Raw genomic sequence first — 27,053 nt, forward strand, 5'->3', positions numbered from 1 at the left:
AGCTATACTAGCCCAGTAAATAGAACTTGCGCTTCTTTATCGGATTAAGCATAAGTTTTTCATGGTAATACAATATTTAGAAAGTAATAGATATTATAAAAATAAAATATTTTATAGAGCATATAATAAAATAAGTTATAAATTCATCATGCATGTATAAATCATGTATATTTCACAATCATGAATCATAAATCATTTTTGTCATATATTCATATCATATTTCAAAATATTACTCACAGATATTCATGTTAAGATCACTATTATACCCGTGATAGAATCATATTTCTTAATCGACAGAGTTCTTGTTTCATGTGCCAACTTTATACCCATTGGTGGAGCCATGTTTCGTGTGGATGCTAGCTCTGGATGTCGATCTTTCCGAAGAAATTCGTTCATAACTATCTGAGAGCCTTTAAAATCTTTATATCTTTTTCTTAAAATATACATATACATAGGTGAAAAAATAATAAAATTCATACTTCATAATCATGCTATTTTTATAAAATATATTCATGAAATCAATGCTCATAATAAAATATACTTTTTCATATCACATATGCTAATCTTTATTTTATAAAAAATATGATTTCATCAATAATAATTTTTTATATAAAAAATATGATTATTTAAAAATAAATAAAGAGCATAAGATTCACTTATTTCGTTCATTTTAGATCTTCAGACTTCATTAGAAGGATCAGCTAATCCTATTTAAAATACCAAATCATCATCAATTTTTATTCTATGAATATAATAAGATTAAATCATAAGGAAAGAGGACTGTTGACGGATGTGTCGGACCATCCAGATATCAGGGTAATTCAGGGTCTCTAATATGAGGGTCAGATTTAAGTAACTTGATTAAGAAATTGTAGAGCACAGATCAGATCAAAGTCAAGATCAATCAATAAAATTTATTAATAATAGATTTGAAAGATAATTGATATGGCCAAATGAGGTTGACATACAGTACGGATATCAAAGCAACTTCGGATCATCTTGTTAGATTCAACATGAGTCCCTAGAAGATAAAAATATGATTCGATACAGGATTCATAGACCTTCTTAGAGAGAAAAAGTCGATCATGAGAGAGAAAGTAGAGAAGAATCTTCATATCCTTTAAAAGAGGCAATCATGATCAAGATCATCAGAGATCATATCAAGATAACTCAATACGGATTAACTGTGATCAGATGCTATAAATTTCAAATAAAGATCGGACTGGGATCCAACCTACTACATGGATTTTAAAGAGATTATAGATTATCTTATTTTTATCTCAAGTTTATCCTAGGATTCATGATGCAGTTAGAGAGAGAAGAGAGGAGAGAGAGAAATTTTTTTTCTCTTTCTTTTTTTTTCTTTTTCTTCTTCTTTCTTTTCTTTTCTTCTTTCTCTTCCTGGCCGAACAGAAAAGGGACACGAAGGGGGGGATTTGGTGGCTCGTGCTCTGACGAGGTGCGACAGCATGGCCGGAGGTTCGACAGTGATGACCGACAGCAGGGGGCAAGAGATCGCCGGCAGGGAGGCTCGGCCGATGGGAGATTTAGAAAAAAAAATCAAAAAATAGGGAACCCAATCTCTTTTCTTGAATTTCTTCGATCATTGGCTGATCATCGATGATCATGACCTTCAGAGAAGATAAGTAGAGAGGTGGGGGTCCAAACCTAGGGGTGAGACACCGCAAATGATGGTGTCGGTGGCCAAAAAAGAAAGAATACAGTTCGGTCAAATAGGGACAAAAATAGAGTTTTTATTTTGTGGGATTTTTCGATGAATCAAACAGCCGACGAGGGTGCGCAAAGCCATGGAAAGGAGGAGAAGGAAGAGAGGAAGGAGGAGAGGGGCTTACCTTAAGCTCCGACGGTGTCTTGACTTCAATTTCTGGCGAGCACAGGCAAAGGTGGTCACAGCCTCAATCAAAAAAAAGAGGGAGAAATCGAGCTCGAAGATCGTCGATGGAGAGTCTTAGAGGGGGAGACTTATTTATAGAGAGCCCTAGGGCTCCGATGGTTCTAGGACTCCCATTCCAATCGAGATTCATCGAAGAAGAAGACTCCTATTGGGAGTCTTCTTTTCATTTTTCATTTTTTTTTTTGACTTAGTGGGCCAATCGGATGGGCTTAATTTTCTTAGGAACAGGGTATCACACAAAAAATATAGGAAAGAAAGAGATTCATATCATATTCTTGTCACTCCTTTTATATCGTCCACTTTGTAACACCTCATCTTTCTATAGCTTTAGTCTCATTTGTTTAGTTTAGTTATGAACAAAACTATGCTTTCCTTCATAATATTAATCATTTTTCATTAACTTAATTAAATATTTTGTGTCTTCAAATCTTTCTAAATTTGAGGTTTTTAGCAAGAAAAGAAAACTTCTTTTCATATTAAATCCGTAGTTCTCCTCGTTCATTATCTTAGTTGCTAATTTCTATCTTCTTCCTTTGTAGCTTAAAAATTAGATACTACAGTAAACTCTTAAGCTCTTTAAAAAGACTAGTTAGACTATTCTAAGTTGAAGGAGTTGGGCTTTATCTTTTCAGAAGTGGTTCCAAAAGAAGCATCACTTAAAGTGGTCGAAAAGGAAACAATATGGCAATCACTGAAATTCTACTATCAATCATTAGAAAGAGAGGGAAAATTAAGAGGATGAAGAAATAGAAAGAGGAGAGAAGGATGGGGGCAATGGTAGCTAGGGGAATAGGGGTGGCAACGTGGTGGTTGGAGGGTCACTGGTGGGGGTTGTACAACCATCATAGGGAGAAGGATTGAAAAAATGGATGAAGTTCAGATTGAAACTTGGATATTTTAGTCATTAGACTAATTTAAATCCACAACAAATTTTATTTTATTTTAAAATAATCTAATAAAATCATATCAACTATTTGACTCCAAAAAATATGCCACATAGTATCGGTGGTGAGCTTTTCCCAAAATTGAAAGGTCCGTAGGGGACATTACAATTTGAAAAATTTAAGGTTGACGTTACAACAATTCAGGATGTAGGAGGATATTTGCAAATTGAGGTAAAATACAAGATGTTATTTATTTTTTATCCTAATTTTTATATCATGTCTAGCCATATGAGATAGTTGAACGATATTACAAAAAATTATGGAATCTCCTGCATTCTAAAAGTGCTGGCAAAAATTAAAAAAATATCATCCATCACATTCCTCGCATTTTTTAAAAATACGGGACTAGTGTTGGCTAATATGATGTGGGAGATTGTATCTCCACATTTATAAAATACGAAGGATTTAGTTCTTTTGACAACATTTTAAATGGATCTTTTCCAACAATTTCAAAGTACCATAGTCTTTGCCAGCACTTATGAATGTTGGAAAAACCATCTATAGCTGCTATTTTATTTAAATATTATATTTTTTTGTGATATTTTCTAATGAGGGGTATTTAGTACTTTTGAGATATTTTATCAAAATTTTTACTAGCATTTGAAAGTGCTGGGAAAGATATATATAGAACTTTTATTTATATTTTGCCGCACTTGAAAATATTGGATTTTAGTACTTTTTGTGATCTTTCATAGAAACTTTTCATGACATTTTTAGTGGCATTTAAACCCATGAAAATACTATGTAAGTAAATAGTTGTTAGCCTTTAATTTAATTTTTTAGTTTATATAGATATACTTGTAATCTATAAGGCTTTCTTTGCATTTGATTTGTTTTACTTCTATATAAACATTATGGTTGGAAGTGAGATCATCCTGAAAGGTTACAAGTTTTCCCATAAATTTATTGCACTAGTAGTTCCACTCATCATGATAGGAAAGTATGTACTTCGACATAAGTTTTGAAAAGTACAAGTTAATATAGTATGTGTACAAGTTAATGTGGCATGTGTACTAATTAATATGTCGACTAAGAAGAATTATAGATGTTGTGCGATACTCAATTGTCTGATCTTCAACTTATGCATTATACTAACCCAAACTATTTATGTATTTATTGTAAATTCATTTTCTAACCCATAAAATAATTATGTATCATAAGTTAACTATATATTCTTTTATTTTGGCAAGTGGCACTTACTGAAGATTAATGGAAGTACGACTTCTTTTTGCAATTATCATGAACATTAAACTAATGATTATTTGTTTCGATAAAAAACTTTTCAGTATTGTTGTTGTGACTAGATTTGTTTATAGATGTTGTTTACTATGTGTTACAATGTAAAGGAACATCTTTTATTTTAGTTAATTAAATTTAGCTGTTGCTATATATTTGATTCTTGTGGGTATCAATAATAGATTAGAAAATGTGTTTCCAACAAAATTTTGTAAGCATCATATTATCAACACCCTTTTTTTCTGCTTTAAATATTGCCTCTCTTTCCTTCAGTTGAACCAAAGAAGCTTCAAGAATGGACGAACAAGCAAACCTAAGTTGGAAAAAAAAATAATGTTACCTAATAATAGAATATCAATTGTATATCCATTTGATAGGTATTCCTTCATAATATTTTTACAAAATTAATTCAGAAACCGTGATGCAGCGTAGTTTCATTACAAGCGTCTCATTATGTAGAAGCAAAAAAGACGGCTCAAAAACAGCAGGCTTGTGAGGTGATTGCATATCCCTTAGCCTAGAGCTCTCTCTCTTTCTCTACAACAACCTACACAATATGTGGTCTGCTGTTGAGATCGCTGGAGATAGAGTGTCCCCCAACCACCACATGCTAGCCCACCAGCTCCTCCGCCGTTGGTGGAGGAAAACATATATGATTCATGGAATGGATGGGGGCTATCGTTTATGGGATGACAATCGCATCATAGCATAGAGACATACCTTAAGCTCATCCATGGCTTGTGAGAACGTCTGCAAGGAAACTTTGTGTGGATTACCTCCACTTAGATATTTTATGCACCCCTCGACACATAATTTGGGACATTTGTTCATAAATGCCGCAACACATATTTACCTATAGGTGGATTTGTAACTCATAAAATAATTATGTGCACATCTATATCACAATTACTTTCTATGCGGACCTCACTGATAAAGAATCTAGAAAAAATTATGAGGACACCCATTCAAGTTTGAGCCAATTATACTTAGACTCCAAAATTTTATAAAATTTCAGTGAGCAACCAAAACTTCATTTTCATTGCAACCATTAATGAGTGAGTAAAAAGATTAAAATAACCTTGGTTTAGAGCGGCCGGATCGTGGCTTTATGCCATCTTAAAGAATTTTGTCCTCTATGATTATCCACTTGGAGTGATATTAAAATACTCTATCTTCTATCATTCATCTATCTCTATAGATCTCAAAGCATTCCATACTCTATCATCTATTCATCTACATATACCTCAAAGCACTCTAGTCTTTATCATTGGTCCACTTACACAGATCTTAAAGCATTCTATCATCTATTATTTATATATCTATACAGACCTCAAAGCGCTTTATCATTTGTTATTAATCCACATATATAGAACTCAAAGTGCACCATCTTTTATCATTCATGTACTTTACAGATCTCAAAGTGCTCTACTTCTATCATATATCCATTTGTATAGTAAAAATGCTTCTTGATATATAATAGCCTAATGGTCCACCAATGTTCAAAAGATTTAATATCTATTTTGCTACTTGTAAGCAAGATTATTTTGATAGCTACATGTCTATAATTGCCCTAGATATAGGGCTGAAATCGGATCGAATACAGATCGGATATCATGATCTCTATATCTATATTTGCTTTGTTTGATAGATACAAATACGGATACAGGTATTATTCGGATGCAAAAATTTATATTCATATTTATTTTAAACAGATATGGATACAATTCGGATAATGAAAGTATGGATATAATTATGGATATAACTCGGATAATTAAACTTAATGATTATAAAATCAAAAATATTACTAGATGATGATAAATCAAGTTAATAACATATTTATATGATTATATATTTTTTTAAAAATTACTAAATACTATATAAAATTATATAGGATTACATGTAGATTTGAATATTCAGATACAGATCAGATAGTTTTTTATTTATATCCATATCCATTTTTTTTTTACGGATATAGATATTAGTTAGATTCTCAAATTTCTATCCATATTTGGATTAATTTAGATACGAAAATGGATCCGAACAAATAATATCTATATACTTTCACCTCTACTTAGATATTTATCACCTTAAAGGACCATGTCTGGGACAATTAATGCCTGCAATTGGATTGACAGAAATGATAGTATGTACCTAATTGCCTGCTGAAGTTGAATCCAAAAATAGCTGATCTTCATTTTTGAAGCTTTTTCAACTTGATATTAGCTCATACAAAGACAGAGGCTGAATATTCATATCTAAATAGTAGAAGATACCATTATAATTTATATATTTATATTGGATAAAGATTAATTTATTTATGATAGTCTATATGTTAATCATATTTTATAGTTACGATAGGTTTTATTGCCTACATTTCATGATCTACTTTCATAGGCTAATCATAGATTCTGTGAACATCATTTCTTTACCAACTTTAAGACAAAGTTCAAGGGGTTGGTATTTAAAGATGCCATATAAATTTTATGCCATACATTCTTTTATGTTGTTCTTTTACATTGAAGCAAAAATAGCTACTCAATATTGTTAAACATAGCTTTAGCGATTTGTGCAGAGACCCACAAGCAATATCTCTCTTTAAAACACAACGCAAAAGTTAATCTAAATTTTGCAAGCATTGTATCATCCGTATTATTTTTTTCTTATTCTAAATGTTGCCTCTTTCTTTTTTTCAGTTGAACCAAAGAAGCTTCCAGAATGGACGAATAAACGGATAGCGAGTTAAAAAAAAATTAATGTTACCTGATAACAGAATAATCAATTTTATATGTATTTAACCCATATTTTTTATAATTTTTTTATAAAATTAATGCAAAAACTGCTGTGCAGCTTGGCTTCATTGCTAGTATACCACGGAGATCTAGTATAAAACATCAAGACCGTAGGTTGGAGCCTTTTTTCGACATCGTAGTTGGGGCCCAAGACATTTATCATGGTAAAATAAAGAAAGAACGAGATGTGAGGTGCTTTCCACGGAGAAAGAGGAAGAAGTTCAACTTTTTTTTTTTTTATAATTTTGGAGTTAAAGTTAAAAGGTTTTGCCTCAAATTCCCAAGCTTATATTTGATAGAGGGAATAAGTTTTAGAAGGATATTCCTCGTACACTAGAAGTTATAGGTAATTATTTAGATAAGTCTTCTTTTGGCATTTAGTTGGCGAGATAAGCTTTAGAGAATAAATGAATGTATCGGTTCTGAAAATGAGCAGAAATTACACATTATTCCATGAGATATGTCACGTCTCCGATTCGAAATTATGAATCGAAGGTCATGACAACCGTCACATATTCATAAAATTTTTTTTTCATAAACATGCAAGGTATTTCATCATAATATCTTACACATAAAGTTAAATAATTTTTTTAATTTTTAATAATCAAACCTTAGTTCAAATAACAAATCAAAACTCAGTGTCCAAAAAAAAAATAATTGTCTGACAAAGTCAACACTTAAAATAAAAGTCTTGAATCAATTCTAAAAAAAAAATCCTAAATCAAATGAGCTAACTCCATCTCTAATCACTCTCCCAACCGGAATCCCGCATCATGCTAATTTTCTAGATCTATAAAGAAAAACATAAAACTCATCATGAGCTAAATAGCCCAGTAAGCAGTGTATACCTTTAACTGAATGAATCAGGCAATAATACTATACATATCGATTTACTGATAATAACAAAATCAATATGTAACTTCATGAAATCATAATCATACTATCATATATAAAATTTCAATTCATCAGAATTTCTAATTATGCTTATCATCTTAAATTCATCAATTTCTTAAGTTCTTACCAACCATGACTATGACCATATTTTTTCTGTAGCAGGGTCATAATACCGCGTATCTGCTTGCGGTAGGCTGCGAATCATCTGGCAACCAAGTCCTTTGGAACCGCTGGTCTCGCTGGCGGTTTGTCACTGGTCTCTCTAGCGACATATCGCTGGTCTCGCTGGCGACATAAATCCTCAGGACAATCAATTGCCAACGTATATGCCCCCATTGGCGGAGTCCTTTACATAGTCAGGTTGTCAATTCATATTGTCTTCCAATTCATATATTATTTTCAAAAATAATATAAATAAATGATATTCGAGTCAAATCAATCATATCATTCATTATGATCATACATCATCATAATAATTTTACAACAAATAACTTCATAAATAATTTTTATAATTAATTTCAATCACAAATAATTTCAACAATTATTTTCAATAAATATTTTCAATCACAAGCATGCCATGAATTTATTTAATTCAGAATTTATAATTTATCAGATAAATTCAATAAAAGTAAACACTACTTACCTCAAAAAAAAATCCAAACTATGAATTCTAGAAATCTTGAAAATCCTTCTCCGGACCTGATACGTCAAATATCATATTTTTTATCAAAATTTTATCGAATTAAAAAAATTAAAATTTATTAAAATCCAATGTCCCCACATGGATTAACTAGACGACAGCATCCAGGATTTTCGGATTGATCCCTGAAAATTCTTCTTATATTTCTTTTAATTATTATTATTATATTATAATAATTTTTTTTAATTTCATAAATCCTAAAAATCTAAGAGAGAGAGAGAGCAGAAAGTTTCTCTCTCCCTTTTCTTTTTTTCTCTCTTTTTTTTCTCTTTTTCTTCTTTTTCTTCTTTTTTCTTTTCTTTTCTTTTCTCTTTTTCTTCTTTTTCTTTTCTTTTCTTTTCTCTTTTCCTTCTTTTTTTTCTTTTCTCTTGGGCTCCTTCATGGCCGAAACAGGGGACCGGCGGGTCCCCTCTTTTGCCCGACCGTTCAGGCCACGACCGTCACGGGGAGGCCGGCGACAGAGGGGGGCCACTCTCCCGGGTTCAGAGAGGCAAGGCCGGCGATCGGTTGTGATCGCCGGCGCCGAAAAACCCAAGGGAAGAAGAGATCAAAACAGGGATCTCTTCTCCGACCAAAAATCGGTGACACCCATCGCCGGCAGTCGCGCACAGAGACATGGGAAGAAGGGGAAAGAAGAGAAGAAGAGAAGGAAAACTTACTTCGGCCTCCGGTGACCCCATCGGCGAGCAATCACGGCGAGAATGAAACAAATATCCGCGGCTCCAATTTGAAAAAATCAGGGAGGAAGAGAGGGGAAGAGGACCGATGATCGGCTTCTAAGGAAGGGGAGGATTTTTTTATAGAGAGCCCTAGGACTCCTGGTGGTCCTAGGACTCCCGATCGTCGGGGTTTAATCGGAGAAGAAGACTCCTACCGGGAGTCTTCTTCCCGGTTTCCCTGTTTCTTCTTCTTTTTTTTTTTGGGCTTGGGTTTTGCTAGTTGGGCTTGGGCTATGACATTCTTCACCCCTAAAAGAAATTTCGTCCTCAAAATTTTTCATACCTGTGGTCTCGAAGAGCTGGGGATATTTTTGCTTCATTTCTTCGTCTAGTTTCCAAGTAGCTTCTCTTTCCGAATGTCGACTCTACTGTACCTTGACATAAGGAATGTTGCGACGTCTCAGCACTTGTTCTTTACGGTCTACGATCCGTACAAGATGTTCTTCATATGATAATTCCTTTCTAGCTTGCAATGGTTCAAGTTTCACGATGTGATTTGGGTCTGGTAAATATTTTTTTAATATAGAAACATGAAAAATATTATGTACTCCTGCAAGTGAAGGTGGTAAGGCAAGTCTCTAAGCCACCTCACCAATTCTTTCCAAAATCTCAAATGGACCCACATATCTAGGATTCAATTTGCCACGAATGCCAAATCTTGAGATTCCTTTTGAAGGAGATACTTTGAGAAATACATGGTCACCAATTTGAAATTCTAATTTCCATCTCCTATTATCTGCATAACTTTTCTGTCTGCTTTGTACTGCCCGAAGTCGTTCTTTAATTAATTGAATCTTTTTGACTGCTTGTTGAACAAGTTCGGGACTCAATATTCTCCGCTCACCAACATCATCCGAGTGAATCGGTGATCGACATCTTCTACCATATAATGCTTCATAAGGTGCCATACCAATGCTAGCCTGATAACTGTTATTGTAAGCGAACTCAATCAAAGGAAGATGCTCATCCCATGAATTTTTCATATCCAAAATATAAGTTCTCAACATATCTTCTAAGATCTGAATAGTTCTCTCTGACTGACCATCAGTCTGTGGATGAAAAGCTGTACTGAAGTTTAATTTTATTTCTAATGCCTTGTGTAAGCTCTTCCAAAACTGTGATACAAATCTGGTATCTCGATCCGATACGATGGTCACTGGAATTCCATGTAGCCTTACAATTTTTTTCATATATAATTTTGCGAGTCTTTCCAAAGTAAATCCAACTCTAATTGGTAGAAAGTGTGCAGACTTTGTCAATCGGTCCACAATCACCCAGGCTGCATCATTTTTACTTGGAGTCTTCGGTAGTCCAGTTACAAAATCCATAGTGATATGTTCCTACTTCCATACTGGAATGTCAAGAGGTTGAAGTAGTCTCACAGGTCTCTGATGTTCAGCTTTAACTTGTTGACACATCAAACATTGAGCCACGAATTGAGCGATCTCTCTCTTCATATTATTCTACCAGTATATTTTCTTTAAGTCTCTATACATCTTAGTACCTCCCGGATGAACTGTATAACCGGTCTGATGTGCTTCCTGAAGTATTTTATGCTTAAGTACTGAATCATTGGGTACGCAAATTCTATTTTCGAACCTCAACGAACCATCATCATGTATCTTGAATTCAAATTGAACACCAGCTTCCACTGAATTCCTTATTTTCATTAGTTGTGGATCATCATTCTAGGCAACTGTAATTCTTTCAATGAGTGTTGGCTGAACCCTCATGTTGGCTAATCGTATTGTTGAGTCATATATTCGGATGTCTAATTCCAGTTTTCTTATATCCTCCAATAATTGGCTTTGATGTGCGATTAAAATCGCCAAATTTTTCATGGATTTTCTACTAAGGGCATCAGCAATGACATTAACTTTTCTGGGATGATAATGGATTGTTAAATCATAATCTTTCAATAGTTCTAACCATCTTCTCTGTCTCATGTTTAATTTCTTTTGCGTAAAAATATACTTCAAACTCTTATGATCAGTAAACACTTCACACTATGCACCATATAAATGATGTCTCCAAATTTTTAGGGCAAAAATCACTGCAGCTAATTCCAAATCATGTGTCGGATAATTCTATTCATATGGTTTCAATTGTCTTGAGGCGTAGGCCACTACCTTACCATATTGCATCAATACACAGTCGAGTCCTTTTTTAGATGCATCACTATATATTGTGAATCCTTCATCTCCTGTTGGTATAGTAAGGATAGGGGCTGAAACTAATCATTGTTTTAACTCTTGAAAACTTTGTTCATAATCTTCGGTCCACTCGAATTTAACCCCTTTTTGAGTAAGACGAGTCAAAGGTGCAGCTATGCGGGAGAATCTTTCTACAAATCGTCTGTAATAACCTGCCATTCTCAGAAAGCTTCAAATTTTGAAAATATTTGTAGGTCTGTTCCACTGCATCACAGCTTCCACTTTTGTTGGATCCAAAGAGATTCCATCCTTAGACACGATGTGTCCTAAAAAGACTATTTTGTCCAACCAAAATTCACACTTCTTAAATTTGGCATAAAGCTTTTCTTTCCTCAATATTTGTAGTACACACCGTAAATATTCTTCATGCTCCAATTTGCTCCTTGAATATATCAAGATATCGTCAATAAATACGACAACAAACTTATCAAGATAGGATCTGAATATTCTGTTCATTAAATCTATAAAGGCCGCTGGAGCATTGGTTAACCCAAATGGCATCACTAGAAATTCATAATATCCATAACGAGTTCTAAATGCAGTCTTTGGTATGTCCTCTGTTTTGATTTTTAACTGATGATATCCTAAACGAAGATCAATTTTTGAAAAGACTTGTGCATCTTGCAGCTGATCAAACAAATCATCGATTCGAGGTAGAGGATACTTATTTCTGATAGTGTTCTTATTCAACTCTCTATAGTCGATACAAAGCCTCATACTACCATCTTTCTTCTTCACAAATAAGACTGGAGCTCCCCAAGGAGATACACTAGACCTTATAAAACCTTTATCCAACAAATCCTGTAATTGATCTTTTAACTCCTTTAACTCCATAGGGGCTATTCTATAAGGAGCTTTAGAAATCAGACTGGTATTGGATGCCAACTCAATGGTAAATTCAATTTCTCTGTCTGGTGGTAGTCCGGTTAAATCATCAATGAATACATCCGAAAATTCATTTACGATAGGAATATCCTGTAACTTCAATTCATCATGTTCTTTATTCTTTATTGATACTAGGTAGCCTCTACATCCCTTTCTTAGCATCTGTCTAGCTTGCACAAATGAAATAATACATGGAGGGGTGATTCCTGTACTTCCATCAAAACTGAATGTCAATTATTTCGGTATATGAAAGTTCACTCTCTTTCCATAACAATCCACAGAGGCATGATAAGTAGCAAGCCAATCCATTCCTAGAATGACATCGAAATCATGCATATCCGGGACCACCAAATCTGTCGGTAATTCTCTTTCTCCTATTCTGATACTACATGACTTGCACACACTTTCGGTACTCAAAATACCACCTACTGGTGTCTCAACATATAATTTGATTTTCATAGGTTCACATACTATATCATGTTGTCTAATAAAAGTAGTGGATATAAAGGAGTGTGTAGCACCAGAATCAAACAAAACTGAAGTAGAAATATCGGATACAGGAATGATATCTGTCACCACAGCATTAGAGGCCTGAGCATCCTGTTGTGTGAGTGCATAGATCCTTCCTTGAGTTTTCGGCCTTTGACCTCCATCCTTTGTTTGTGTGGGTCTATTCTCATTCCTCTGGGGGCAATCTACAATTTTGTGTCCTTTCTGTCCATAGCTAAAATAAGAATCAGTATTCTATAGGTAATTAGAAGGCTCATGCTCTCTTCGGCCACATCTCGAACATCTAGCTGTCTCATTCTCACGATTCTTATCATTTGCTGGCTTCTTTGCTGGACCCTTATTGTTCTGATTTCATCCATGAGTTCCGCCAAACCTATTTCTCTTCTTCTGATTCCGTTCTCTCTCTGCATGTGCTTCATTAACTTTCCTCTCAATTATCAGAGCTTTATTCACAACTGAGGCATAAGTAGTTAACTCATAGGGTATAACTTATTTTCTAATTTCTGTCTTCAATCCCATTTCAAATTTATGTACTCTGTCTTGCTCAATCTCAACTAATCTTGGAACAAACTTAGCTAACTCCGTGAATTTAGCTTCATATTCTGCAACGGATCTGTTCCTCTATTTCAGATGAATGAACTCCTGCTCTTTCTGTATTCTGACACTTCAGGGGAAGTACTTGTCAAAGAATTCATCTCGAAATCTCTCCCAAATGAGTGGTATCCTATCGTGTTCATATTTTTGTTCAAGTATACACCACCAGTTGTATGCCTCACCTTGTAACAGATATGCTGTGTAGTAGATCTTCTCTTCATTATGGCATTCTTGCACGACGAATGCCTTCTCCATTTCCATAATCCAGTTATCTGCTTCCAGTGGCTCGATGGTCCCTTTGAAAGCTGGAGGGGCTAGCTTCTTAAACTCGACGATATTGTTTCTCTGCATTGGATGTTCTCCATGTCCAGGTGTCGGTGGAAAATGCTGACGTGGCTGTGCATGTTGTTGTTGAAGTAACTGTTGTTGTGTTTGAACTACTCCGATCAGAGTTTGCATTAGTTGAGTCATGTTCGGCTCCTGTACTGTCGGAGTATTTTCGGTAGGATCAAGGATTCCCTCCTGCTGAGATGTGCCGCTATTCAATTGGGGAGTGTTATCGTCAAGTGGATTTGATGTCCCTCCTACCGCTCCTTGAGTATTCTTCATTCGTCGTGGAGGCATTTTGACCTATGACAAATTCGAGATAATAACTTATCCTTAATAAGGTTATAAACTTACTTGAGACAGGTCAGATCATAATTATCATAACTAATCTCTCAAATTTTTTAATATCTACACATCACTCTCTCATTCTATTCTACATGTCTTTATCTATCTACTTATGCTCTGATACCATATTAATTATCACGCCCCCAACCTGAGATTGTGAATCGAGGGTCATGGCAACCGCCGCATACTCATAGAAAATTTTTTTCATAAGCATGCAAGGCATTTCATCATGATATCTTACACATAAAGTTAAATAATTTTTTTAATTTTTAATAATCAAACCTTAGTTCAAATAATAAATCAAAACTCAGTGTCCAAAAGAAAAATAATTGTCTGACAAAGTCAACACTTAAAATAAAAGTCTTGAATCAATTCTAAAAAAAAAATTCTAAATCAAATGAGCTAACTCCATCTTTAATCGCTCTCCCAACCGGAATCCCACATCATGCTAATTTTCTGGATCTGTAAAGAAAAACATAAAACTCATCATGAGCTAAATAGCCCAGTAAGCAGTGTATACCTTTAACTGAATGAATCAGGTAATAATACTATACATATCGATTTACTGATAATAACAAAATCAATATGTAATTTCATAAAATCATAATCATACTATCATATATAAAATTTCAATTCATCAGAATTTTCAATTATACTTATCATCTTAAATTCATCAATTTCTTAAATTCTTCTTACCAACCATGATTATGACCACATTTTTCCTGTGGCAGGGTCATAATACCGCGTATCTGCTTGCGGTAGGCTGCAAATCATCTGGCAGCCAAGTCCTTTGGAACCGCTGGTCTCGCTGGTGGTTTGTCGCTGGTCTCTCTGGTGACATATCGCTGGTCTCGCTGGCGACATAAATCCTCAGGACAATCAATTGCCAACGTATATGCCCCCATTGACGGGGTCCTTTACATAGTCAGGTTGTCAATTCATATTGTCTTCCAATTCATATATTATTTTCAAAAATAATATAAATAAATAATATTCAAGTCAAATCAATCATATTATTCATTTTGATCATACATCATCATAATAATTTTACAACAAATAACTTCATAAATAATTTCTATAATTAATTTCAATCATAAATAATTTCAACAATTATTTTTAATAAATATTTTCAATCACAAGCATGCCATGAATTTATTTAATTCAAAATTTATAATTTACCAGATAAATTCAATAAAAGTAAATACTACTTACCTCAAAAGAAAATCCAAACTAAAAATTCTAGAAATCTTGAAAATCCTTCTAAGGACCTGGTACGTCAAATATCATATTTTTTATCAAAATTTTATCGAATTAAAAAAATTAAAATTTATTAAAATCCAATGTCCCCACATGGATTAACTAGACGACAGCGTCCAGGATTTTCGGATTGATCCCTGAAAACTCTTCTTATATTTCTTTTAATTATTATTATTATATTATAATAATTTTTTTTTTTAATTCCATAAATATTTGCGGCTCCAATTCGAAAAAATCAGGGAGGAAGAGAGGGAAAGAGAACCGATGATCGGCTTCTAAGAAAATGGAGGATCTTTTTATAGAGAGCACTAGGACTCCTGGTGGTCCTAGGACTCCCGATCGCCGGGGTTTAATCGAAGAAGAAGACTCCTATCGAGAGTCTTCTTCCCGATTTTCCTATTTCTTCTTTTTTTTTTTTTTTTTGGGCTTGGGTTTTGCTAGTTAGGCTTGGGCTTGGGCTATGACAGGGTAGCTCATCTTTTTACGTTCAGTCGGAGGAGGGATAAGCGCATAGAAAAAAAAGAGCTTATTGATTCTGTATAGATGACGAAAATATAATCTGTACAGATGATAAAAAAAAAAAATCTGCCAATACAAAATTTTCATTTTAATATAGATATACTAGATTATATTAGATTATATTCTCATGACCCAAGGTGAGTCAAAAATCCAGCCTACACTACATCCATTTAATCTAGGTCAAAAAAACCTTTGAGGTCTTTTTTGAGAACAAGAAAATATAGTAGGTGAGATTTGAATCCAAAGCACTAATACATGTCCAGTGGATATATCAATTAAGCTAGTTAAAACACTGAAATATTACTGGAACAAAACCCCTATTAAAAAGCTGCCAACTCTTAGCCCAGCTCAAGAGTATGCTTCCAGGAAACAAGGGCGCACATAATACTTATGGCTTTGTTGACCTTTCTGACTCATCTTTAAACTATTCATTCATGGTGGGCGATCGTTCAACGAGCCCCTAATTTTCCTGGAAGTTTGCCGAATTTGAGATCCAGAAGTGTGTTCAAACACTGCAGCTTTCCCAGAGATGGTAGGACCTGAAGCACCATCCTGCGATTAAGAAGCCAGAAGCCGAGCAACATGCTTTTTCCCAGCACAATGCTGAACGCTCCTTTCATGCATGGGACGTTGCACTCCTTGCACCGTACGATCTCATTATTCTTGCTTTCATTGACCTCATTCTCATTCAACCTGGTGTTCTTGCTTCCAAATACTTCTTCACATTCGGCTTTGTGTTTTCCTCTTAGACGGTGGAACTTGGGATTCAGAGCGTGAGAACAGCTCAGCTTGCAGATATTGCACCAAAACGAGGCTATCATGTTCGATGGCTCTGGCAGATGTTCAGGTTGTTGAAGCAATGATTGTTTACACATTGAATGTCTACACAGATACTACAATAATCAGAATCATTATCGATGCTAATAACTGCTATTTCCGACAGTTATAAATATCATAAAAAGGAATCCCAACACTTTCAAAGGCGTTGAAAAAGTGTCAGTAAATGAAGCATGAAAAAGTATTTTCCAACGCTTGCGAAAAACGTCGACGATTGTCAATGCTTTACTACATCGCTAATCGTGCAAAACATGCCAATACTTTAAAAAGGCATCGGTGTGCCAGAATACTTTGCCGAAAACATTGGTAAATTAATTAATCGGCAACACTTTAAAACATCGATAAATGTTACATTTATGGACTCTTTAAAACGTCGCTAAATGAACGTCTTTGCCAATGCTTTAAGGCATCACCAATTTTTTTTTAAAAAAAATTAAAAATAATTTACTATAATCTATATAAAACTTATAAATCTATCCAAAATTTTTAAGAACATAAAGTCATGATAAATACTATGTAACATATATATCTATCAAAAAGCATGATTACATTGTCCATCATATTCACTATAAACCATAATAGAAGGCAAGAAAATAAAAGAAATGTGCATATATAAAATTTAAAAAAAAAAAGACAACAGACTATCAATGATTCGTAGGAGCATGATCGTCATCAACTCTACAACAACTAGAATTATCAGGAACCTACAGCAAAGATATAAAAACTTTAATAGTTGAGAATACGAAAATTATAACATAAATTAAATGATTAAATCTATGCAAAAATATAAATATAGCAAGATATGTACCTTAGAAGAGTCTTCAAACGTCTGTGTCACTAATGTCAACTGCTCAATCTAAGACCTCATGGTGTATACCACTGTGTCATATTTTTGCTTTATCACCTCCATCTGTGCCTCCATCCGTGCCTCCATCCTATGGATATCTGTATTGCTAAAAATCTCTCTAACATTCGGAGTATATTGACTCACTTCAGACAACTGAATAGAGATAACTCCAACTCCATAACCTCTCACCCGACCATAACGATCTGGTCCCAGCAACTCTGTCATCACGTGGGCTTCGACATGACTGGCCTTCACAGATGTTGAGGATTTACCAACACACTTTGCAATAAAAGATAAAGCTCTCTCCTATATTCAAGAAAAAAAAATATATTAACATTATGCTTGAAAATAAAAGTATAAATCACTGTACTAAATGATTATCAATACATATGAATATATCTCTCGACTCCTCACTAACAAAACTGCCATCTCGATGGAAATGAATTAACTTGTAGAACTCTACCTAACCAGGCTCCCTTCCATGCTCATCTATCTATAGAGAAAATAAATTTTACAAAATATATGGTCCATGATACATCCAGATGATACAAAACACTTATCATATATTTAATATGATATGTAATAGATGATATGTCATTCATGGTTCAATAAATATTAAAATATCAATTTTAATTGACAAACTCTAAGATTTTCAATTAAACTTATAAGTCTCATGATATATAATACGCGATACATGATATACAGTTTCACTAAGAAACATAAGTATACATATATATATCAAATTAGTCTCAAAAAGAGTTTGTAATATGCCAAAAGTTTGAAAGAAGCATACAAATTCTTATCTACATCGCATATAACTCTTGAACCTTGATGTATGAGGAACAGATAGAGCTGACGTACAGCTTTACTAATATCAAAATATGCCTGCAAAATCAAGTAATCAATATAATATATCTTGAACATATATATAATCTACGTTAATAATCAACATAACATAAAATATATGATGAGTGCATATAACCTATCCTCTCTTGAAGAACCAATAATGAACAAACTCCCTCTATGGATGAGGATCTACATCAGGAGGATAAATACGAGTAACATCATTCTCTCACTACAATAGAACAGAGTATCAACAATGTAAAAAATTCATCGCTAATTTTATATTTACGTTGGTAATAGTTATTAGTGACAAAATTATCGTCACTGATATTTTATCGTAAATAATGATGTCGTTGATAATTTTTTATAATGAAAAAAATTTTCGTCACTAATAATCGATATTACCGATCAAAAATTTTTATTGTTAATTTTTTTTTTTCAAAAACTATTCACAATGAAAAATTTTTGTCGTAAAAAAAGTAATTTACGACTAATTATTACATCACTAATAAAATATAATTTAAAAATTTATTTATGATGAAATACTTTCATCACTATTAATTTAAATAAAATTTAAATTTACAAAAAAAATATTAGCGACGTAAAAGTTTCATCGCAAATACGATAATTATCGATAAAAATTTTTATCGCTACTAAATTAGCAATTATTTACAATGAAATTATTTTCATCACTAATAATTTAATATAAAATTTTAATATTTTTAAATTTATTAAAAAAATTATCTACGACCAATTATTTTCATTGCTAATAGATTTTTTGACGATCAAAATTTTATCAAAAATAAATCCGTCGCAAAAAATTTACATAATTTTTTTTAAAAATAATTTATGAATATATATTTTTAATTTATATTTATAATATTTTTTATTAATAATCTATAAAATTAGAATAAAAAATTCACACAATAAACTCACAAATAAATTTCATCATTTTATTATATTAAATTAAAATTATAAAAGATCTAAATTTAAAAATAAAAAGCAATATAAATAGGCTGTCAAGTGGCCGCATCTATAGAAAGAGAATAGGCTAGAGAAGGAGAGCGCTCGAAAGAGCTCGGACCGACTTGCTGCTGCATCATCCACTCCATCTACACCATCTGCTCCATCATCTGAGTCTGAAGTAACTGGTACTCGCCGACGCGTGCAGCCAACTCATCAGCTCATTGCTCAGTTCGCTGTCGATCCTTAATAACCTGCCTCTGCATCTCCACCAGCCGAGCATCGCAGGCAGCATGGATGTCAGCCCTGAATGAACGTGAGGATGGGGGAGCACTAGTCCCATGCCCTAGACTCCCAACATAACAGGATCTCATACCAAGCATCTGATCACAGATCTCATCATCTGTAGGTGCGGTCGAGCCCTCAGGAGTAGGTTGGGATCTGATGCCTATCATACGATCCTGAAAATTAAAGTTATAATTATTTTAATTTCATACTAAAAATCAAACTGCGAATGAAAAAAATAATTAAAAAAACTTACAAAAAATTGCTGGCTTCTCATCGTCCACTTCCATGACCGTCACTGATGGATTCGCTGGTAGATATCGATCCTATCAGAAAGCTCGCCACTCTTTGTATCTCTCTGTAATTTGAGAATAATTAATTAAATTTTTTTAAAAATAGTTAGAGAATTAAAATATGCTAATTAAAAATTATTTATCATCTGCTCCATATGACAAACGAACGATCTCGAACCTCCACAATGCGACACAGTCTGTCTCATCTGATTCACGATGTTCTAGGCACATCATCTCTGTACAGTTAATAGTTAAATTAATAGATAACAAACTAAATTTAAGAATAAATGATTCAATCATTAAACTCTGAAAAAAAATTTGGATGTGTAACTTAATATGCTGGATCCTCATAATGCCGGCATACAAGAGCCCAATCATCTATAGTGATGCTGTCATATGGCCACAGCCGCATTGTCTCCATCCTATGGTCCTACATTACATGGTACCGGTGTTGATGAATGTGGTGGCGATACTCTTTGAAACGCAAGCATAAATGAGCGTCTACAGCTCGCCGCACGCGATCCTCCTCAAAATCAATAATATCAAATACACCCTACCAATAACAAATATTAAAAAAATATCATGCTAATTAAATATTTATAGTATAATTTATTTTATCTATAATTGGGTGTAGAAAATCTTTCTTTGAGCCCGTATAATGTGATGCTAATCGAAAAGCGTCACGGGGGCACAGCTGCAGCATATGATACCCAGCTCGATTTGTCACGGCTCGCACCATCCTCTAATGGGCCTGGTGTAGCCGGTGGTATCTCAATACGAAGACGCTATCCCGGATGCTCGTATCTCCAATGCTCTAGAACAAGACTTTTCGATGGACCTCACTCTTGCCTCACCACTGATGGAGACTGGCTTGAAACAACAATAAATAAATCATTATTATGATAGCTATCTAAATAAAAAAAATTAAATTTGATTATATAAAAAGTATAATAATATCATTCAGATCCGTCTCACTCGGATCTACCTTACTAGAACCTGCCAGTGTAGGACCCTCTGGCGATTCTACTGGTGCGACAGTGGAAATGGGTGAAGGTGCCTCAGCTAGGCTGCAAATGCGAACGTCGTCGTCTGTCTGTCTCCTGATACCATACCTGCAATTCTTAACATATAAATAAATATAATATTAAACATTAATAGTAAAAAATAAATTATATTTTAATAAATAAAATTATATTGCATACCATTATTGCAAGAGAAGATTTAATAAAGAATATAAATCTACTCATCAATATCCGTATCTTCCTCGATATGTAGATCCTCCTTCGAATCACAATAATCGACTAATGTAACGTCTTCTAACTTATCGTCATTTATGAACTGAACATCGCCCTCTGACTCATTAAGATTAAATACAAAATCAACTTCAACTTCGTTAAGCAGCAGACTAGTCCTATTCAAATGAACTGTTACAAGTTCTTCATCAACAAAAAAACTCGACAAACGTTTGTTCTTCCTAAAAAGCACTACAACAAAACTGATTATTAGCGATGAAAACTTTTCATCGCTAATAACCAATTTTCGTCGCTAATACATATTAGCGACGAAACTTTGATCGTTAATATTTCGTCGCAAATAATCCCATCATTGATAATATTTTATGATAGAAAAAATTTCATCGCTAATAAAAGATATTTGCGACGAATATTTTTCATCATTAAAAAAAGATGAAAAAAAAATTAATCTAGAAAAATATTTGCGATGAAAGAAACTATCGATGATAAATAAAAAATTAATAACGATTGTTGGTGCAAAAATCTGCTTGCGCCGGAGAAGCTGGAGTCGCGGTCGCCGCCGGGACCTGCAAAAGAAGTCTAAACCGGAGGTGGGATTGCTCCGGCAAGACCCTCCGACGCTCAAGTCAGTTCTCTGCCTCAACAAGAATGGAGTGCTCGAATGAAAATTTTAGCAGAATTTTTAGGTAAAAACGAAAACTTATAGAATAACGTATCTGGGGTCCCCTTTTTACAGGCGGAGGGGGCAACAAATTGATAGCGATACCTGTAACCGTCTGGCAGTGGGCCGCCCAGAGTCAGGGAAAGTTTGTTGCGGAGAGTAGTGGAGCGGACCCGTGGCTATCACCGGAGCATGCCACGTGGAGTCTGCCACGGAGAGCGGAGCGGCGTCCGTTGTCGCGACTTGCCAGAGAATGAAAGAATCACGCGGTATCCGTCGTAGGAAGTGGAGTAGGATCGTGGTCATTATTACGGCCTGTCAGGGAGTGATGGAGCCGCGTGGAATCCGTCGCAGAAGGTGGAGCAGAGTCGTGGCCATTACGGCGGCCTGCCAGGGGGTCCAGGCCTATCGGCCGGAGTTCAGCTAGGGTGTTTGATGGAGAGATGTGACTGGCTACCCATCTGAGAGGAGCTTGGAGTACGGCTCTCGCAGGAGCCCGGATGGAGTCTTCTTTCCGTTGAAGTTGGGGATGAAATCCAGCTCCCGTAGGAGCCCGGACGAAGTCTACCTACAATCAAGGTCAGGGGTGAAGTCCGGCTCCCGTAGGAGTCCGGACGAAGTTTACCAGCAACCGGGATCGAGGACGGAGCCCGGCTCCCGTAGGGGTCCGGGCGAAGCCTTTCTGCATTCGGAGTTGGGGACGAGATCCGGCTCTCGTAGGAGCTCGGGCGAAGTCTACCTGCAGCTCGAGTCGTGGGCGGAGTCCGGCTCCCGTAGGAGCCTGTGCGGAGTCTGCAGGTGAAGTCGCGGGCGAGGTCCGGCTCCCGTAGGAGCCCGGACAAAGTTTACCTGCAATCAGAGTCTGGGATGAAGTCCGGCTCCCGTAGGAGTCCGGACGAAGTTTACCTGCAATTAGAGTCTGGGACGAAGTCCGGCTCCCATAGGAGTCCGGACGAAGTTTACCTGCAGCTCGAGTCGTGGGCGGAGTCCGACTCCCGTAGGAGTCCGGGCGAAGTTTACCTGCAGCTCGAGTCGTGGGCGGAGTCCGGCTCCCGTAGGAGTCCGGACGAAGTTTACCTGCAGCTCGAGTCGTGGGCGGAGTCCGGCTACCGTAGGAGCCTGTGCGGAGTCTGCAGGTGAAGTCGCGGGCGAGGTCCGGCTCCCGTAGGAGTCCGGGCGGAGCCTGCAGGTGAAGTCGTGGGTGAGGTCCGGCTCCTGTAGGAGCCCGGACAAAGTTTACCTGCAATTAGAGTCTGGGACGAAGTCCGGCTCCCGTAGGAGTCCGGATGAAGTTTACCTGCAGCTCGAGTCGTGGGTGGAGTCCGGCTCCCGTAGGAGTCCGAATGAAGTTTACCTGCAGCTCGAGTCATGGACGGAGTCCGGCTCCTGTAGGAGCCTGTGTGGAGTCTGCAGGTGAAGTCGCGGGCGAGGTCCGGCTCCCGTAGGAGTCCGGGCGGAGCCTACAGGTGAAGTCGTGGGCGAGGTCCGGCTCCCGTAGGAGTCCGAGCGGAGCCTGCAGGTGAAGTCGTGGGCGAGGTCCGGCTCTCGTAGGAGCCCAGACAAAGTTTACCTGCAATTAGAGTCTGGGACGAAGTCCGGCTCCCGTAGGAGTCCGGACAAAGTTTACCTGCAGCTCGAGTCGTGGGCGGAGTTTGACTCTCGTAGGAGCCCGGGCGGAGCCTGCAGGTGAAGTCGTGGGCGAGGTCCGTCTCCCGTAGGAGTCCGAACGTCGCGAAGAATCCGGTCGATGCTGGCGGGGGCCTGCCCGTCGGCAAAACTTGGGAGTGTGGCGGAGGCTCGATCACCCGGGAGGTTTGAGGAGATGTTGCCGGAGGTCGAAAGTCAGTTGGATCCCCAGAGGGTCACTCCCATCACGAACTTCGGCTGGGAGATATTTTATACCCAACACCAGTCCCCCTACTTCCGAGTTCGAATTTCGAATGAAGGAAGTACAAAAAAATTTTCGCAGCCAAAGTTATCCCCTTGAATCTTGTGCACGGTCGCCCCCAGATATTTTGTCATTAAATGCGCGCGTGCTGGAGTCTTTTCGAATTGGGGCAATTAGAAGGGACCCTTCGAAATTTTTGCTGGTACGCTGGCCCAGGTACGGTGCAGTAATGGCTTCGTCAACTGTCAGCCGCTTTTAGCCGCCCGCCGTGGCGAGTGGGAGACGTGTCGAGCGCAGGTTGGCCTGGGGGATTCGCGATCATTATGGCACCGAATCCCAGGGTCTATTTAAACCCGCCTTTTCGCCTGAAAGTTCTATCGGCATCCATCTTCTCTCCGAGAGTCCTGACCCTCCTTGGCGTCTTCTTTGCCCTAGGCGTCCTTCGAGTCATCCCTGTCCTCGCCCCTCTGCATCCCTCAGGGTGATCTAGGTTAGTCCCAGAACCTCCATTTTTCTTCTTGCCATTTAGGGGCCTTTTCTCCTCCATTTTCTTCTGTTGCATTCCTCTGAATTGATCTCCCGCAACCTCTCGTCCTTTGTCCCGTCTGTTTTCTTCGGGATCTTTAGGGTCTTTATTTGAAGTCGTTCGAAATGTCTTCCGGCGCCTCCGCCTCTAGCGATTCTGGGAGTTCTTCCACCTCAGCCCCCCAGGAGCCCCATTCTGTAGACAAACCCACTCCTGGGATCGGACTTCGTTCGATTTTTGCACCGGGTGCTATTCCCTGTTCCCTGACTCCGGATGAACTCCTACTGATAAGGGTTCAGTACGGAGTTTCTTCGGAGTACGACCTGGAGCTTCCTGACCCCTCCGACCGGGCTAGCACTCCCCCACCTGATCATTTTTGCCTGTATCAGGAGGCGTTCCGTGCCGGACTCTGGCTTCCTCTTCCGCCCTTTGTTGTCGCCCTTTTTCGCTTCTTGGATATCTCTTTGGCTTCAGTTGCTCCGAATTCTTTTAGATTTTTGATAGGGTTCCTCTCCCTTTGCCACGTAGTTGAGGTTCAGCCATCTCTCTCTCTGTTTAGGCACTTCTATACCTTCAAGCGTCACCCTTCGACGAAGGACTGGTGGTATTTCTCCCCTCAGTTCGGCAAGAAGGGGTTGCTGAAAGGAACTCCCTCTTCAATCCACAACTGGAAGGAGAAATACCTCTTCGTCCACTGCCCATCTTTGAGGCTGGGCCTGCCCCCTTGGAACTTTCTGAGGGACTCTGTCCGCCGGACTCCCAGTCTGGGGGAGGACGACCTTCAGGCCGCCCGGAAGCTTCTTGACTATTCCGCTCCTTCCCTTCCAAACCTTCTGAGGGAGTAATTTTTGTTCAACATTGGCTTGAGCCCCCAGGATCCTGCGAGTACTCCATCTTTTCTTTTCTCTTCTTTTCTTCCGTTCTTCTTCTTTTTCTTGCTTTCTCTTCCCCCTTCTTTCCTTTTCTTTCTCTTTTTTTTTTTTTTGCGTGTCACCTCTTTCTTTTTTACCCCATTACTGATTTTTGATTTTTTTTTTATGAATAGACGCCGAAACAGCACGAATGCTCGCCAGGAGCCTCAAGGCCCACAAAAAGAAAGGTGCCGCGGCCTCCGGATCAGCAAAGAAGGCCAGGGTGGAGGAGACGAGCTCGACCGCGCCTGTCCAGGCAGCTCTCGCGATCGACGTTCCTTCGGACGCCAAACCAACGACCCCCCGGGCCTCTTCAAGGAGTCCGCCGACTGGAGCTCCCGTTTCGGGGGTCCGTTCCACGGAGGCGCCCGGAGTCGAGAGGGGGATGAGGAGGAAGTCGGTGGCCCGCAGGGGGAGTAGCCGTCGAGCCGTCGTTGAAGAGTCCCTTGGTTCCGAAGAGGAGCCGGAGAATCCCTTCAACGACAAGGACTTGATCAAGCGGTTGATCGACGACTGCATTCTGCCTGAAGTCGTCGAGAGGATCGACCGTGCCGATCCTGAGCAGTGGGTTTGGGACTCCCTAGGGTCCTTTCTCGAGGTAAACAAGTCTTCGTTTAACTGGCTTTCCGACCTTTGTTCTAATCCCCTAGCCGCCCTTGCAGATTGAGCACCAGCTCCTTGCCAACATCGAGGCGACGAACCGGGTGAGGAGGGACGCCATCCAGGCAGAGGAGCATCGCCGGGCTGAAGTCGCTCGCCTCAAAGAAAAGGCCGCTGAAGTAGTTGCCCTCCAGGAGGCCCTGGAGAAAGAAAAGTAGGCCCGGGAGGAAGAGAAGCAGACCTCGGAGGAGACGGTGAGAAAGGCGGAGGCCGAGGTCGCCAATTTGGTGGAGCAGATTCCGATCCTGGTCTCAGAGGCCAGGGGTCTTGCGGTAGAGGAGTTCAAGGCCTCCACGGAGATGAGAGACCAGAACATCCGATTCGGCCAGGAAGCATTCATCAAGGGGTTCGAGCTCTGCTAGGAGAAGGTGGCCAGAAAATTTTTCGAGCTCGACCTCAACTTCTTGGGCGAGGAGTCTGAAGATGAGGCCGATCCCTCTCCTGCCGCTACTGCTGCTGCAGCCTCCCTTCCAGGGACACCGAGCTCCCCAACTCCTACCGCAGAGGTCCGAGACCTCCGACCTTGTATATATATATATATATATATATATATATATATATTGTAATTTTTCTTTTTCCTTTTGTCTTTAAGAAACATTCTATCAACAAAAGTTGAATTTCTCATCGTGGATGGCCTCTTCCTTCTTCCTTTCTCCTTTTTGTTTTTCTTTCTGCAACGAGATGCACCTTGACGCTTTTGTCTCTCGATGGCAGTGTCCTGCCGTAGCACTTCCCCTACCCCAGGGGATTCCGCTGAAGTCCATGATCCAGCGGCTGAAGAAGGAAGTTCTCCATTTGACAAAAGGGTCGAAGAAGATGGAAGGCGAGCTTCGCAGGTTAAGGGAGGGTTACTCTGAAGCTACCTCGGAGGCCACCCGCTTCTGGAACCTCCACGTGAAGGAGATCATGGAGTACAGTCGGAGGAAGGCGGACTTCGCGAAAGAGCTTGAGGAACACAAGAAGAGCACCAGCGATCGAATCTGGGCTCAAGCTGCCAAGATCAGTTCTCTCAGGGTGGAACTGTCAGCTGCGCAGGAGAGGATTGGCCAGCTGGAGGGAAGTTCGTCCCGGCTCTTGGCTCGGGCCGACGGCGACCGGGAGTGGTCGAAGAAGGTCTCCGACCTTCAGCAGCAGCTTCAGGATGCTGAGGTGAGCTATGACGTGCATCGGGCCGGCTGGCGCAGGCAGGTGGACGAATATAAACGGAGCTCAGGGTGGCGACCGATGAAGTCGCTCGTC

The 27,053-nt window shown here is 38.2% G+C and overlaps 1 long non-coding RNA gene across 8 annotated transcripts in view; it reads right to left on the reverse strand.

Moving 5' to 3' along the window:
- Window positions 1–16,007: 16,007 nt before the first annotated feature.
- The window catches only part of LOC114913742 (uncharacterized), a 55,175-nt gene continuing 44,129 nt past the window's right edge, over window positions 16,008–27,053 (reverse strand). For 5 of the 8 annotated variants that reach the window (XR_012137084.1, XR_012137079.1, XR_012137082.1 and 2 more), the window contains 2 exons: window positions 17,493–17,837; window positions 16,009–16,729 (listed from right to left, as the gene is read on the reverse strand). This is a non-coding gene — a long non-coding RNA (uncharacterized lncRNA). Of the gene's footprint in view, window positions 16,730–17,492; window positions 17,838–27,053 lie in introns of all 8 variants that reach the window. The other 3 variants (XR_012137083.1, XR_012137080.1, XR_012137085.1) reach the window with 2 other exon arrangements.

This window comes from Elaeis guineensis, chromosome 15 (assembly GCF_000442705.2).
Source record: "Elaeis guineensis isolate ETL-2024a chromosome 15, EG11, whole genome shotgun sequence".
Lineage (NCBI taxonomy): Eukaryota > Viridiplantae > Streptophyta > Magnoliopsida > Arecales > Arecaceae > Elaeis > Elaeis guineensis.